This window comes from Musa acuminata, chromosome BXJ3-10 (genome assembly GCF_036884655.1).
Source record: "Musa acuminata AAA Group cultivar baxijiao chromosome BXJ3-10, Cavendish_Baxijiao_AAA, whole genome shotgun sequence".
Taxonomy (NCBI): domain Eukaryota; kingdom Viridiplantae; phylum Streptophyta; class Magnoliopsida; order Zingiberales; family Musaceae; genus Musa; species Musa acuminata.
In genome coordinates this window covers 13,962,538-13,978,974 of record NC_088358.1, presented here as the reverse complement: position 1 = coordinate 13,978,974, position 16,437 = coordinate 13,962,538, and the positions used below count along the sequence as shown (strand labels likewise).

At 41.0% G+C, this 16,437-nt stretch overlaps 1 pseudogene; it reads right to left on the bottom strand.

The window, feature by feature from the left end:
- Positions 1–5,102: 5,102 nt before the first annotated feature.
- Positions 5,103–15,833, bottom strand: LOC103999895 (VIN3-like protein 1; annotated as a pseudogene).
- Between the last annotated feature and the right edge of the window lie 604 nt (positions 15,834–16,437).

Here is a 16,437-nt window from a genome sequence, read left to right as displayed (position 1 = left end):
TGAATCTTGTGATTTATGGATTATTGATTTTTACCATAATGAAAGTGCCTTATTAATCTTTGTTATAATAAATCTTACACTTTCGGTTTTAAACATTATACATGTTTTTATTTGGTATAAGTGAAATAAAATCACATGAATTGAAACAACTAAAAAGAGGAAAATATTTTTTCCTTGAAAAATTATTTTTCTCTATCCTATTGATCTTGATGTTTATTATGATAAATCTATGTATACCATTTTGAATCTCTTGAAAGTAATGTTGATATTTTGATGATTTTGATGGTTTAAATTTGAAATGAGTTTTATCAAAATCATGATATTGATTTCTTGGAATAACATGAGATTACCTTTGATGATCATTTTGATTCATGGAATTTTAGATTCATGACTTGGTCTTACATTTGTTTATGAGATGGTTGAAATCTTTGTACGTTTGAATTCTTCCCTTCTCCTTTCAATTTATGCATGTTATATGTTAAAGATTTAATATTGAAAATGAATGAGTTGAAAAAGATTTAATATGCATGTTATCATGCATATCTAAGAAATATTGATGTGACAAATTGAATAAGTTGAAAATGAATGATGATTTTTCTCTTGAATATAACTTGTGATATTTTTTTTATATAAATCATCATTTTGATTTCTCGACATTTGATACATGAGATTTTATTATAAATCAAAATTTCTCATTAATCGATCTTCTACAATTTTACTTGATATTCTCTTGAGAGGAGATTTTCTAAATAAATCATGATTTTTTTCTTGTGAGTTCTTGGAGTTATTACTTGATTTTTCTTTTAAAACAAGATCTCTTCTTTGTACTCCTATGATTTTTGAAATGTTTTGGTATAATGCATGCAATGATGAAATATTCATAAAGTTAAAATGATGTAAGCAATACTTATGATAATGATGTACATGATATATTTATTGCATATGATGTGTATCATGAATGCTTTAAATGATGAATGTTTGGTATCATGATCAATATGTTGATAAATGCTTAAAAATTTTAATGTTTGAATATCATGTATGATATGCTTATTAATAATGATTGATTTATTTTTCGATATCATGCATATAAGATTTTTAAAAATGTGCATATTCTAAATTGAAAATATGATAATGCACCAATAAGATTTATACTTACCTTTGTCATAATTGATGTAAAGGGTCTTCCCTTCTTTTTGACAATGACAAAGGGGGAGATAGCTAGCTTGCACAAGTCAAGAAGATGCAAAAACTTGATTGCTAGCTTGCCTATCTTAAGTAGCAAAGATTGTTAACTTGCTTATTTCAAGAAGCAAAAGTTGTCTTCTTGAACATCACTATCTTGCCTATCTCAAGAAGCAAGACTTGCAACCTACATATTACAATAGGAAGCAAGAATCGATAGCTTACACACTTCAACAAGAAAGCTATCTTATATTTGCTTTCGAAATTTTTGCTAGCTTGTATGTGGCAAAACTTGCTCACTTTTTCAAACACTTTGCTAGCTTGCACTTTGTAAAGGAAGTGAAAAATAGCACTTCTCAAAAGAGAAGAAAGAACTTACTATCTTGAACATCATAAAAATTGCTACCTTGCATAATGTAAATTTTACTAAGATCACTATCTCAAAAGAGTTGCTATCTCAAAAGAAGCAAATGTGCTATCTTGCCTATCTCAAAATACAAAACAAGCTAACTTGTTACGGAAGCAAAATTGCTAGCTCAAACATTGCAAAGGAAACAAAAATTTGCTAGCTTGCAACTTGCATATCATGAAAATTGCTAGCTTGTAGTCAAAAGAGAAGCAATTAGTTGTTATCTCAAGAAAAGCAAACATGCTAAACTTACACATCTTTAATTGCTAGATTGCATAATGATAAAATTTTATACTATGTTTTTCATGCAATACATGGAACTTTTTATCTCTAAACACATAAGAGTAGGAACTTCTCCTTTTTGTTAATGACAAAGGGGGAGAAGTATGATGACATGACATGTTATGCATAAGTTTATGATGACATGTTGCTTGGATTCTTGAATCCAAGAGTTTCTATCAATAAGCCATATTGATAGGGGGAGTTTGTTTAAACTCCGGGAGTTAAGGTTAACTCCGTCATCAAGTGGTTGTCATCATCAAAAAGGGGGAGATTGTTGAATCTCGTATTTTGATGATGAAACCACTTGATATGTGTTTATGATTTAAATTGCATTTTGAGTGATGCAGGTCTACTCGATCAGGATTAGACAATTAACGCAGGAGGAATTGACGTTGCGCCGGAAGAGATCACGTCAGGATATTGGATGGCTGAATGCTTCGGATGTCGGGCATCGGGCCAAGGAGAGCGAAATTGCGCCAAGGATATCGGGGTTGCGGAGGTCAACCGCCGATTGGGCAACAAGCCGCAAGAGAGGACGATGTACTGAAGAATCGGACGAAGCGCCAACCAATGACGTGCCGGGCAACAGAATGTCAATTCGCGTTGTAATAATTGTCTAGATCGGAGTTGAGTTTTGGTTTGTATGTGCAGGATTAACTACGATAACGATGAAGACATAAAGCGAAACAAAGTGCTGGAGTCAAGCGCGAAGGATTCGTTGAGTGTTCGAGAGTTCGACGGAAGTCCGAAGGTTCGTCGGGAATGCTGCCGGAACTAGCCGAGAATGAGTAGGGAGATTGCCGAAGGGTTTTTCGGAAGCTCGCCGGAAGGTTCGTTGAAAGTTCGCGGAACTCACCGAGAAAGATCGGAGCTTACCGAAGAAGCTCGTTGGAACTCGCCAAGATCAAATCGTGAAGTCTAGGAGCTTATCGGGAGTCCGCAGAATGGTTTCCGAGAGTTTATCGGAAGACCGTCGGAAGTTCGCCGGAAGCTCGCCGGAAGAAAATATTGACTTACGGACTTTGTAATAGCTTAGAAAATATCTTTAAATTCGTAGTTAGCATATTAATTAGGATTAGGATTAGGTATTAATCCTATAACCCAAGTAGGGGCCAATTTGGCCCGAGTTCGGACTGGTTTGGGCCAAGTTTGGAGCCCAACCAGTGAGCTGAATTGGCCTAGGCGGTGGCACCACCTAGGCTGGGCGGTGGCACCGCCCAGCACCCGAGAGCTGGGCGGTGACACCTCCTGGGCTGGGCGGTGGCACCGCTTGGCTGGGCGGTGGCACCGCCAGCATCGGGAACATAAGAGAATTCAAATTTTTGGAGCCCAAATTTGAATCCTCATGAGGCCTATATATACCCCTCAAGTCTCAGCTGAGAATACAACTTTTGTGCAGCAAGTGATTGAGAGAAAAGTCTTAGAAGAGTCTTTGCCTTTCTTGTTTTCAATTTGCTAGAGTTCTCCTCATTCTTTCTTGCTGAAAATTTGTAAGAGGTTGAACTGCTTGTAAAAGGTTGTAAGAGGGGTATTTGCCCTTCCATTTCAAGAGATTTGCTAGTGGAAGGTGGAAGCCTCATCGAAGAGGGGCCTCACAAGTGGATGTAGGTCATTTGACCGAACCACTCTAAAATCGACATAATCTCTGGTTTGCATTTCATTATTGCTATTTACATTACTGCAAACCTTCTTACATGCTTTAGTTCCTTATTACCTTTGCTTCACAACTTTAAGAATACGCTTTCAAGTTTAGCTTTTCAAGTTCCATTCTTATGGTACGAAAGATTTGTCGAAATCGAAATTTTAATCCGCTGTACTAATTCACCCCCCCCTCTTAGTGCCGCTCCGATCCTAACACTATGTACATCAGCTCAATACTAGGATATCGGAAACATTATTAAGAAAATAAAAAGAATTTCTAAGGATTTCTTTTAGAATAATGAGGATAATAAGAATAAAATGAATCTAATTAGTTGTGATACTATTACCTATTGTATTAGAGATATTAGGATTAGAGATCTTAGGATGGCTTGAAAATCGATATGTGCAAGCGTTTGACCCATATTTTGAACAATGCTGACTAGTTATGGGTGAGAGTCCTTAAAGCCAAATATGGTGAGATGAAACCATTGGGAGTGGGTAAGAGAATTAGTCACTTCCATATGGATAAGCCTATGCAAAAAACACTTACCATATGTTGAGAGAGAGAGAGAAAGAGAGAGTCCAAGACAAAAGTGACCACTAGTCTGGCCAGATGACATTGTGGAACAAGAAAGTTTAGTCTAAAATTAAAATCTTCTTATGGAAGTGGATGTGGAATAGGCTACCTACTTTAGATTATATTGGCAATATTATTCATTCACAGATATTGGTGTGGCCAGGCACATCCTTTATTAATATTAGCATGGTAACATGATCAAATAAAAAATAAATTGATTTTTTTCATTTAATTAAGAGAACAAAAGGCTGATGCAATAACCGTAGGCTTTTTTTTATTTTTTTTTGAAAAAACATCTATATTTTAAATTAAATATTTCACCAAAAAAAACTATTTTTCTCATTCAAAATAGGTTTGGAGTGAACATTTGTCTAAGTATTTATAAAAACCGTACTGATAAAAACGTGGTTCGCTTCACTCTTGAGATATGCATGTGACGAGTGACTCGACTCTTGTATATGCACGTGTTTCATGTGCATGTCCTTTCCGCCCGTCCTCCCTCTTCTGCCCGGTAAATGTTCAATCGAGTGATTCATAAATACTTTTTGTTTCATTTGGCTCAGATATCATAATATGCTTTATATTAGATGCAAAGATGCAGACAAATGATACAATAATCAGAGCATAAACCGAACAGCGTTTGGAGTCCATTGCCAGTAGCCCAAAGGAAAAGGTAAATATATTGCAACGAAATAACTTAATAGGAACAGATAATATCAACCCAATGTTTGTTTTCATGTACATAATTCAGACTCCAGTTTGCAACGAAATGATTCGTACCCAAAGCATCCAGCAAAACATGCTTTGGTTCTGCAAGAACAAAACAAAGCTAAGATGAATTATCAAGTCACTGTCACAAGGTAGCTTCCTTGATCCTGATAATATCATTGACAGAAATCAGTCGTTCAATCAAATGTTTTCTTCATGTGTAATGGGATTGCTTCTGTGGCTTCATCTTATCAATCAAGGAAGACATACAACCACAGTCAAAATTTGGTGGAGACATTCAAGTAGACGTGGCTGAGCTAACATTAATTAGCAAGCAAAGTTGAGAGACAGCCAACCATGGTACCAGAAGGTCAAGGTAATGGAACCATTCTTTCTCACAATTCTATCATTTTACAACATTAATCTAGTAAATATATTGGGTAAGCAAGCGCAAAAAAGAAGCAAAGAAAAAAAACATGACTATTCAAGGTTGAAAGCATCAAGAACCTTCTAGTGGTGACAGAGGACGGCAACATTAGATGCTCGCACTTATTGATGGATTGATGCAAAAATAACTGAACTGTTAACAGTCATCAATGTTGGTCTTAGAGGCCCTGAACCAAGAACAAATGCGAAGGTGGATATTGATGAAATGGTCATAAATAGCTGATGTTAGTTCTTCCATGTTAGTGAGCACTGTCAGCAACAACCTGTGTCGCAAATAGTAAAAGAAACTGATATAAACAAACCTCCCTAATAAACGTGAGAACATAAATGGAACGAGCAAGCTATACTCCGAGTCCTTTCTTTTGGATTAATGCCACAACTTACTACAGAAACCACTGCATAGCCTCTTGCAGGTCACAATCTCTGAAAATGAATCTAGCAACTGCACAGCCAAACTGTTGGGCTCTTCAATCAATGTATGAACGAATGTGATGACCACCCTGCGTTCTTGCTCCGTTGACCTCAAGCTAAACCAAGTTCAAAACTTCGTGCGGAAATCACTTCCAATGTGCCCCAAGCACTCCAGCCATCTTATTACCTTCGCATAGTATTCAAAGTTATCATCCAACTGACCCAACCTATACTGGAATCTCCTAGGTGACCCACTGACCAAAGTGCTGTCTCCCTCACAAGCTTCCTGTGTCCAGTGGGTAGTTGTTTCTCACAACCATGTCGAGATTCCACTGCAGGCACTTCATGGAACAATGTAACTGCACTCGGTTGATGGTATTACCTCATCATTTAAATCAGGAACCAAGGCCAAATTCAAATCAAGCCGGCGTGAAGTGGTAGGTGCTGCTTTGGCAGCCTCTGCAATCACTTCACCACTCCCACCACAGGACTCCTCTTCAACATCATCTTCGTATAAACCATCATAGTATCCATCTTCCTGTGCCCAAGCTAGATGCAAAATCTTTCCTAGATTTCGAACTTGAAATCCAGAGGGTTTGGCAGCTGCTGTTGTCCCTTTGTGCTTGACGCTGGATGAACACCCGTCTGCCCCAGTATTCTCTATATGCTTGTTGATGATCTCCACACTCTTAGTAAAACACTTGATTCTGAGTGGCCGAAATCCTCATCCTCAGTGAATGAGATAATCTGAAATGCATATTCTGTGCATGGCTGGAGGTTAGTAAATAGAATCCTTCTCTGAGACCTTGGGAAGACCACAGGCTCCTTCTTATCGGATTGATCTCTGGTCTTGCAGTACCAGAGCTTATAACCTTTGATGGCATCAAATGCTGTTGAAGGAGTTTCCTTTATAACAATTATGAGTGAAGATGACATTATTTCATTAAATTGGAACCTACAGGCAGCAGGAAGTGAATCTGCAACAAAGGGAAAAAAAGGATTCCTGGTCAAATTTAAATCATCATACTAAATATGAGCACGAGATGACTACAGATATGCATCAATGAGTTTTACCTTTGTGATTTTGCTTAAAAAGATCAGTTGACCTCAATCTCATCCATTCACCTGCCTTCTCAATTGCAGCAAAGCAGAGGTTCTGAACATCACCAGCAACAGACAACCGGCTCACAATGCCACGGGCCATTTTGGCTGAGATTCCATCCACTGGACCAACTTCTTTTTCTAACTTTGCCTTTGCTTCCTCTACAATTTGGTGCAATTCTTTGAAACAAGAAGTACCATCCAGAAGCCTATAGCTTAAAAAAATACAATAACAAAGGACATCAACTCGACGAGCATCTTTTGCTACAGAAAGTTGCCTCTTCCAGAATCTGTTAGAAATGATTAGAAGGACATAAGTACATGTCAACTATTAGACACTCAAAAATGCATAATTCCCTAGAAACACTCTGGATCCAGTTACTGGCTCTCCATATATGACTGAAATAGACAACATTTAAATAAACACATTAAGTCACAAGTATGGGTCACCAACCTGAATGGTCTCCAAGGATCTAAAAGATTAACTTCCAACACATTGACCAACAGCAAATAGTAAGTGGTTATAAAGAGTTATAAACAACATTGCTCTTGACGACAGATAACAGATTTGCATCTAGTTTAGGCTGACACAAAGAGTACCAACATAATGTCACGGACTTAGCTGGTTTTGCCTAAGTCGTACGGCACCCTTGCGTGTCCGTCCGCAAAGGTCAGCCTCCCCGAAGCCTCCCATTGTCCCTTAGGATCACCAAAAGAGAGAACGGGTTAGAGAGAACGCCTCAATCGGGATCCACAAGCAAACATCTCCGAAAAACACTTCATAGACAATGCAAATTACAAACAGACTTTACAAGCTCTGAACAGTGGCACAACAAAGGGTAAAATGGTCCATTACAGACCGTAAATCTCTCACACGTGTCCACATGACACAACTTTTATTTACAAGCCTAAAGAGGCCACCAACCCAACTAAAATGGGACTATTAAGCCTTCGGCCGCCCCTCTATATGTTGTACAAGGCATGAACATGCCAAAAGACACGGACATACATAAGCATTACATCAAACATCCTGTTTCGAAGTTTGTCCGTGATATTCTCCCCCACTTATTCCTTCGACATCCTCGTTGAAGCCTTTGTCGACACTGCAACTCCTCGCCTTTGCTGAATCTTCAATCTTCTGCTCCAGCTACAATGCGCCTCTTGGCTCCTTGCTGCTCTCCGCTGCTGTTTTTGAATAGCCGAACCTTTGATCCGCCATGCTGCTTCAACTCACCAATGACTCTGACTCTGGTGTGGGGTTGGCTGAGTTGTGTTAATCCTTGTTGATTCCTGCGGATCCCCCAGATGAAGGAAAAGACCATCCTTACTGCGCCAGTCTCTCAAATGCCTCATGCTGCATGAACTGGGTGGATGCTTGTTGGAGCTTTAACGAGCATCGTCTCGCAAACTTCTGAAGTTTTGGGTCCTTCCTCCATAACATTTGCTCATTGACTCTTCTTTCACTTAGTTGTCACATCCAAGTAGGTTCGCATCACTTCCGCTTTCGATTGCCATTTCGTTGGGAAATGAAGCGGACAATCTACTCTCAGTAGCACTGATCACCATTGGTGAGGATTTGACAACTATTGTCTTCCATAATCTTCGAAGGGTCTTTGAACTTGTGCAGAGCTCCTCTGCTGGATAGATAAGAGAATTGGGGTACTCGGTTTCGCCCATTCTCTTAAGAGTTGAGAAGGCAAAGGTTACTTGACTTCGCCCGCCTCCTCGAGGTTGTACTCCATGCATCGAGCTGGTTACTAGCCTTCGTCTGCTCTTTGCTCACACTTCTGAAGCACTTGAAGTGTTTGCACTCCTTGCATTGAGTTAGTTACTGTGATTCACCTTCTCAATGCCATTGAACTTCTGAAATGCAGGAAGTTTTCACCCCAACTTTGAGTAATTCTCTCATAGGTTTGGTCGCCTCTGGGATTGTACCGTCTTCTCCATCAACCCTGCCGCCTACTCCACTGAGTAGCAAAGGTACAGCACCGCGTACTGCCTGCTTCGTTCCTTGGTTATGCACTCTTGCATGACCCGAAGTCCTTCACTTTCGGCTATCATGATGAGAAGCACATTGACACCGGTCTTACGAAGTTCTTCGGCCTCTGCCCTTCAGCCTTGTCTCGGTACTTGGAGATTGCCTCTGCATTCTCCACCTCCTCGGCCCCTTTCACGACCAAGCGCTCTCCCTCCATGAGAGCAAGGGATCAATGACTTTCACGGAAGTCCCGCCTCTGCGGTACCATGGCGCTGCCATGCCCATGGCCCTACTATCCGTCGCCTCGCATCTGCATCCCTTTTCTTCACGATCAGTAGATATGTCTCTGTGGCACTCTTCTGAGTCCACCTCCATTCTAACTGATGCTTAATTTTAGGTAGCTAAGTCCCTCTGGACTCGTCGTCGCTTCCTCGCCCCTTTCGACCCCCTGCTTCAACACCTCTGTGTTCTCCAAGCAGTCCGTTTGGTCGATGGAAAGACAGACTGCAACTCCCATGCATGGCCTCTACCATCACGTTGTAGGGTTTGCACTAATTCTGTTCTCCTTAGCTTCCTTGGTAGCAACGTTCGCTTACTCGGCCTTGTCCTCTGACTTGCCGGGCTCCCTTAAGCGAATATGAGCTCTAGAGCAGTCCAACTCTCCAGCTGCTTCGATCATACCTCTGCATGATCAAGTTCCTCCCATGGAACTCACTGGTACTTGCATTCGAACTTTTCCCTTGGTGGAACCCAGCTCCCATATGCTGATGACCAATGTTTTCATCCGATGCAAAATTCGATGCACGCACGGAAGACCCGCCTCTGCGGTACCATGGCCTTCACTCCTTAAATCCATAGCCCTTCTTGCCATCGTGTTGTTCACCGAAGTGGAGCTCCCAATAGCTCCCGATCATACCTCCATATGATCTAGTCCCTCCCGGGACTAAGTCGTGTGTATCGCATTGCCACGAACTGTTCCACCACGATCCGCTGCACCATGTCGCCTCCTGGTGACATCTCCATTGCATTCTGATCCTTATGGAATAAACTTGAATTGTGAACCCTCCATGTGTGGCCTCTGTCAATACATCGCAGGGTCTCCTCCACCTTCGATTTTGTTCGCTCCTTTGGCAATCGACCTTCATCCACCCACTCCTGGGTCACACCTAGATGAAGCACCGCTCTAGGACAGTCCATCGCCTAGTAGCTCCCGAAGTCCACCGACTTCACTGTAATTTGTGCACCATTGTCTGGATCCTGGGCCTCTGCCCCTACCAGCACAATCTCCGCTGCGCACCGCTTCCTTCATAGCAACTCGAATGGCAACACTGTGGCATATTCTTCAAGAGTACCCGCCTCTGCGTCCTCTTGCCCCGTGCTAAGGCCTTCTGTACCCAACTTCGCCTCCACAAATTGAGTCGCCTTAGTTCCTCCATCAAATGCTTCTCCGAGATAAGGTGCATGTGCCCCGAAGCTCCCTTCGTCTTTGGCACCATGCAAGATGAGTCCGCTCCGTCAGAATGAAGGACCCATGGAACAACATGATACTACTCTTGCCTCTGCAAGAGTTCATGTCCTTGACCTCTGTCTAAGAAAAGCACTGTGCCTCTGCTCCATGTTCCAACTTCTATACTGGCTCCCTTCATGCGGCTTGGGTACTTCGCCAAGTTACACCCAAGTTGCTCCGCTCCTCGTTTTTGCATTGAGTCGATGGTGGCCCACGCGCCCACCATTCCACGGGTCAGCCCTCCCTTGAGTCCGATCTCCATATCGACTCCAAGTGTGCCTTCATTTAAGTTGCTTTGGGTCGCTCCCCCACTTGATCTCGCAATGCATCCACCAATGCATTCTCTCAAGCGAGATCATGCGCCGACTCCTCGCCTCTTGCTCAGTCCATCGAGCTTCGTGGAGTTGTTGTTTGTTGAGGTACTCCTCCTCAACATGTGAGGTCCATCTCACATGATTCTCCCTCTGGAGAGCCGGGACTTATCCCTCCTGGATAACTATCCCGTTGGAGCAACATCTCTCTTCGTTTGGGAGACCACCATCCCCTTAGACTACTCTGATCTGCTGAACAAATTGTGCATTGTTCTGCCTCTTGCAAACGCACTTGCTAGATTGCGACTCCCCGTCAATACAGCCCCCACTGCACCCCTCAAGGCCTAGTAACATGCTGAACTCATTGCACACTTCAGCCTCCTACGGACGTATCCTTCACATGCCGAAGAGAAAGTATCAATGCTCCATGGCGCCGAGTTTCGGTCGCCTTGGGATGGCCACGAACATTCCATCGTCCGCATACAAGCCCATGCATGAGTACCGAATTCTTTGAGTTAGCAATTCCCCTCACCTCTGTGAGCTTTGCATAACTCTTTCGATCGCTGAGCAACTCATTCCACCTTGGATGGTTTCATCCTTTACCAAGCGCCTCGCTTGCCTTGAGCACCATCAAGTATAGTTGTCAACGTTGAGCCGTAGCTCAAACTCAGCCATCCCAACCTTTGTGCGCTCCACATTCTTCTAAGCTTGCCTGTTCTCGTGGTGCCTCTTGCGCGAAGGGTTGGCCATTCCTCTGAATGCCAATGTCAGATGCCCGCTCCTCTGAGCGACTCCTTTTCCCTACATCTCCATGCCCGTTTTCCCCCAAACGGTCGCGCGTGTGCTGACTGGCCTCAACGCAGCCCCGTTAGGTCCCCCACGTTTGCATGCTAAGTGTTTCTATGAGTGCTTGTCCCGCTCTGATACCATCTGTCACGGACTTAGCTGGTTTTGCCTAAGTCGTGCAGCACCTTTGCGTGTCCGTCCGCAAAGGTCAGCCTCCCCAAAGCCTCCCATTGTCCCTTAGGACCACCAAAAGAGAGAATGGGTTAGAGAGAACGCCTCAATCGAGATCCACAAGCAAACATCTCCAAAAAACACTTCATAGACAATGCAAATTACAAACAGACTTTACAAGCTCTGAACAGTGGCACAACAAAAGGTAAAATGGTCCATTACAGACCGTAAATCTCTCACACGTGTCCACATGACACAACCTTTATTTACAAGCCTAAAGAGGCCACCAACCCAACTAAAATGGGACTATTAAGCCTTCGGCCGCCCCTCTATATGTTGTACAAGGCATAAACATGCCAAAAGATACGGACATACATAAGCATTACATCAAACATCCTGTTTCGAAGTTTGTCCGTGACAATAAGGTTTGAACTAAAGCAGACTACCTATCAAATTAGGTCACCAACTATGTAAGAAGTGGGTAAACAATCTCTTCACCACATCATTCTAAACCCAGATCAAACTTATAATTACCGCCCTATGTCCACAAAAAGAAAACAAAAGAAAACAAAAGAAACAAAGAATAATTTAAAAACCATAGAAGACATCAAGAGCAATAAATTGGTCATGAACTTCAGTGCATGTTGGGAGAGGAGGGAAATCCTAATTAGCTGGAACAGAACTTGGAATGCAAAGCAAAGGATTCTGAAAGAATGCCATTCAGTTAAAAACAATTGGAACTGACTCAAATAGCATGGTGTAAACACGTGACACAAATTGACAAACAGCAAAGAAAGGGTAAATTCACCCTATAATTCCAGAAACCTTTCCGCATGAAGCACAGCAGTAGCTCCCATCAAGTAGCATAGACTGTCCAAGACTGAAAACTCCTGCCTTTTGGCACTGGAGTGCACATTCAACATGGCAAGACAACCCACAGTAGTCCTTGTCACCAGATTCAGACGTGCAGACTAACCAAAGACTAGGATCCTTGTTGTCATCAAAGAGATGACATATACAACATGAGCACCTTTTACAGAATGTGTCATCTGAGGTAAGAACAGCCTTACAAGCTGAGTTCTTACAAATCCATGTGTTAGCAGACCTGAAATTTTGGGAGTTTTCAGCGGAAGGAACATGAACAGGATGTTCCCCTTTCCTCGGTTGCGTCTTAAAGGCCTGATTGTTGGAGAGAGCTGAATGATCCAAAGAAAGTTTCTTCAAGTCCAATTTTTTGCATCCTTTGCTTGTAGCTTTATTAACTTCCATCGTTTTACATTTTGAAGAACTAGACTGCTTTGTTTCTTTATCCAGACATGATTGTGACGTATACTTCCTCCAATGAACTTTGGGAAGTCCAGCAGGATTTCTTCTGAAGTTCTCTGTGGTCAGAAGAATGTAACTGAAACAATAACTGGAGAAGATACAGAAGTGTCAGGATGAGAAAAATAGGTAAGAATCGTGAATGTTCGACAGCTAGACATTCTGGGTTTATCAGACATATCAAACATGCACTGGCGATATTATCGACAAACATCTATACATGTCCACGTAATTCCATATAATCCCCATGATGCTGCAAATGTATTTTAAGAATGCTACGTTTCACAACAAGATTCTACCACCATGTTTAATCATTGGTATGGACCATGTCATCATCAATCTGGAAAATATAGCAAAATATTGTACAAAATAAGTAAGATGGCTTTGAAGAGAAAATCAAACATTGTAGTAAAGCAATAATGAAATGGCAGTGGCCAAAACAATAGACTCGTAGTTTTCAGGAAGTTCCACATGTCAACTTATAAAATCTCCCAATGTTTTCCAGTGGTTTCTCTTGCATTAGTGTAGGTATATTTCTTCCCTTGTTGCTAATATACCTGATCAAGAAGATTTAGGTACATTTATTCTGAACAATAAACTTTTTACCTTCTACTTTCTCCTATTTTCTTTTTTTTCCTCTTAATTTTATAATGGGCAAAGTGGTTCCAGAAGAGATCAAGAGGATACATAGAGTTAACTACTAATACAGGAAGTAAAAGAATAACCAGGAAAAATAGGATACATTTTTCGGAATGTCTCACCAGAAGAACTGTGGGTAATGAATCATCTCATAAACTTTAGTACAAAGGCCCCAACCTTAAGTGTGCAATCTAACTTTCAATCAGGAACATGAGCATGCACCTGGTTGCAAAAATAATGATTGTCCATTCGCTTAAAATAACAAAGGAACTAAAGGGAAGAGGTTGGGTATTGATATGCCATAATATGATATTATGGCCCCAATGAAGTCAAATTTGGAGTTTAGAAGCATGTAGATGCACACCAGCATCATCACTCACAGCATCATGTAGATAGCATCCATGATTATTACTGGTGATCATATCAAATGAAGCATCATCACTCACAGAGATCTGGTAGAAAACACAACTAGCTTCAAAGTTTCTGATACTGGGTCAGAGCACCAAAAAGTTCAAACATTCATGAAGAAAGAAACCCAGATAATAACTTGGCATATGCTATTCAATTTTTAATATTTCACCGTAGCTCTGACTTATTGGATTTGATATATAAATGAGTATCCATCTCAAATTCTATCAGATTAATACTTATGACGTGCCAAGAAAACCAAACTAGAATATAGAAATTAGCAATTAAATTGTATTTGATAGCAAAAGTTTAGTGGGTGAAGGCAACTCAATTAGTCATTCAGTCAATCATTGTTACTCTAAGCTACTTGATGCATGTTTATATGGATCATGTTTAGATGAATACAATATACCAAAGGGTAAAAACTTCTCTCTGAAGGATTTCAGTAATATATCTTTTCTTCTAAAATGATATGAAATCTCTCAGAATTATTTAGTGCATAAGCCAAGACATCCAGTTGGATATATTATCGATGAGAAGGGTTTTCCTTTCAAAACATAATAGAAAAAAGAAGTAATTTGCAATATCATAATTCAATAGCAGCAGAAAGTTTCACTTCTCTTGCACTAACTTACATTACTAATTGAGATGAAGTTGACATAGTATATAGACAAGTAAACTTGAAGAAGGAATCAGGTCATGGTAGAAACAAAGCAACTTAAGCCCTGCAAACCTCATATTACTAACAAAGAAGCTTTTAAGCATGTCTTCAGTGAACTTAAGAGATCAACCTAATAATATTAGGTTTAACAGATCTTCCTTGACTAAATAAAAATGATGATGTCTTACTTGCATGACCATGTGATGCTGGTGTTAACTTTCTCCATCAATGTGCCCTATTAGGGAAAGCACAATCCTCTCTGATCCACATACATCCTGATTTTTGATACCCATGGGCATTATGATCGGTTTCCACAAGCAAATAAACCTTTCTTGCCTCCTCTAGAAACCTATTATCTCTCTCTTACCTACGAGGTTGTTCTGCTAAGGGTTGGAACATCCTCAAGCAAATGAAAGTGCAAGGGTCAGATTTTCAGATCAACACATGCAGTCCTTTCTCTCAATGTTGTGGTTCGTGTGTAATGGTTTTAACTATAAAGCAAAGAATGTGTCGAGAGTTGCAGCACTCATCGTTGAATTGGAATCATCTTCGATGCAAGTCAAAGCACATAGCACAAAAATCTTAGTTTCTAACTCTGAGAGATGAGTTTTCAAACTAAAGATTGCTATACCTTTAAGAAGAAAGACTCGGGTAGTGCGATCTTGTTCCACAATATATTTCAGTTTAGACATGATCTTTAAATATCATGATGTAGAAGCAGCTTCACAACAAGGTGCCTGCAGTCATTTTCGATGGGTCTCTACCCTGCCCCGATTGCTATATACAGAAGCGAACGCTCTTCTCAATCTCCACAGGTGACAAATCCAATGCTGACCGTGAATGCATCACCATTAACTTTCCGCCATGAGCTGCTGGTCCTGATCGAGCCAGCACCATCTACAACAACGACAACGGAGCCATAGGGCTCGATCCGATCACTCAATTCCAATCGTATCATGTGTATTATGCTTGAACCCGAAAGCAATCGCCGACTAATGACCCAAACCTTGACCTATTACATGGAAACACCAAAGAGGAGGAGGAGGAGGAGGAGGGCGATAGGCGAAGTTCCCTTTGCAGCCAGCCGACGGCCTTTGGTTGCTGGACTTCCCGTCCTCGAAGGCGTCCGTCGATCGGCGATTGCTTGATGACGACCGGCGGGTGGGTATCCCTCGTCGCGAATGGTGGCCGTTGGGATGCGAATGGTGGGAAGCAACCTAACAAGAAGGAGAAAATGCGAGGCGAACGCAGGGGATAGGAGCGGGTTCGTCTAGGGATTCGTTGTTGGCCGGGGTTGTTAACGGGTCGGACTGCAAATGGCGACCCAAGACACGTGAAGGGAGGTAAACCAATTACAACAATTATTACTAAAAGAAAAACAATGCCGGTAATGATTCTTACCGCATGCAGAGCACTTTCTCCATAGTTGTGGACTCTATTCTCACTTCTTTCCGTACAATTATAGTGATGAGGAGGTATGATGAAGCGCATGCATGATTCTTAACTAATTTTTATATCTGTAGGTACTTTAGATGCTGTGATCCTCCTGTCTAAGACACCAACACGTGGGATGATAATTATGTCTCCACCCCGTGTTTATCATTATTATTATTATTATTATTATTATTATTATTATTATTATTATTATTATATAATATGTGCGTGTGAAGTATTTAGTTCCTCTCCCACCTGAAATGACAGAATCAAATGAAAACATGCGATGTAATGAAGGTTCCAAGAAATGTTTCAGCCATTCCCAAAAACACAAAATATTTTTCTTCAACGTCATCATTATGACTATACTATTTCTACAGTCAACTTGTAAATTCAAAAAGATAAAAGATTGTAAAAGAAACCAAAAAATTATTATTATTATTATTATTATTCTTTCTTCA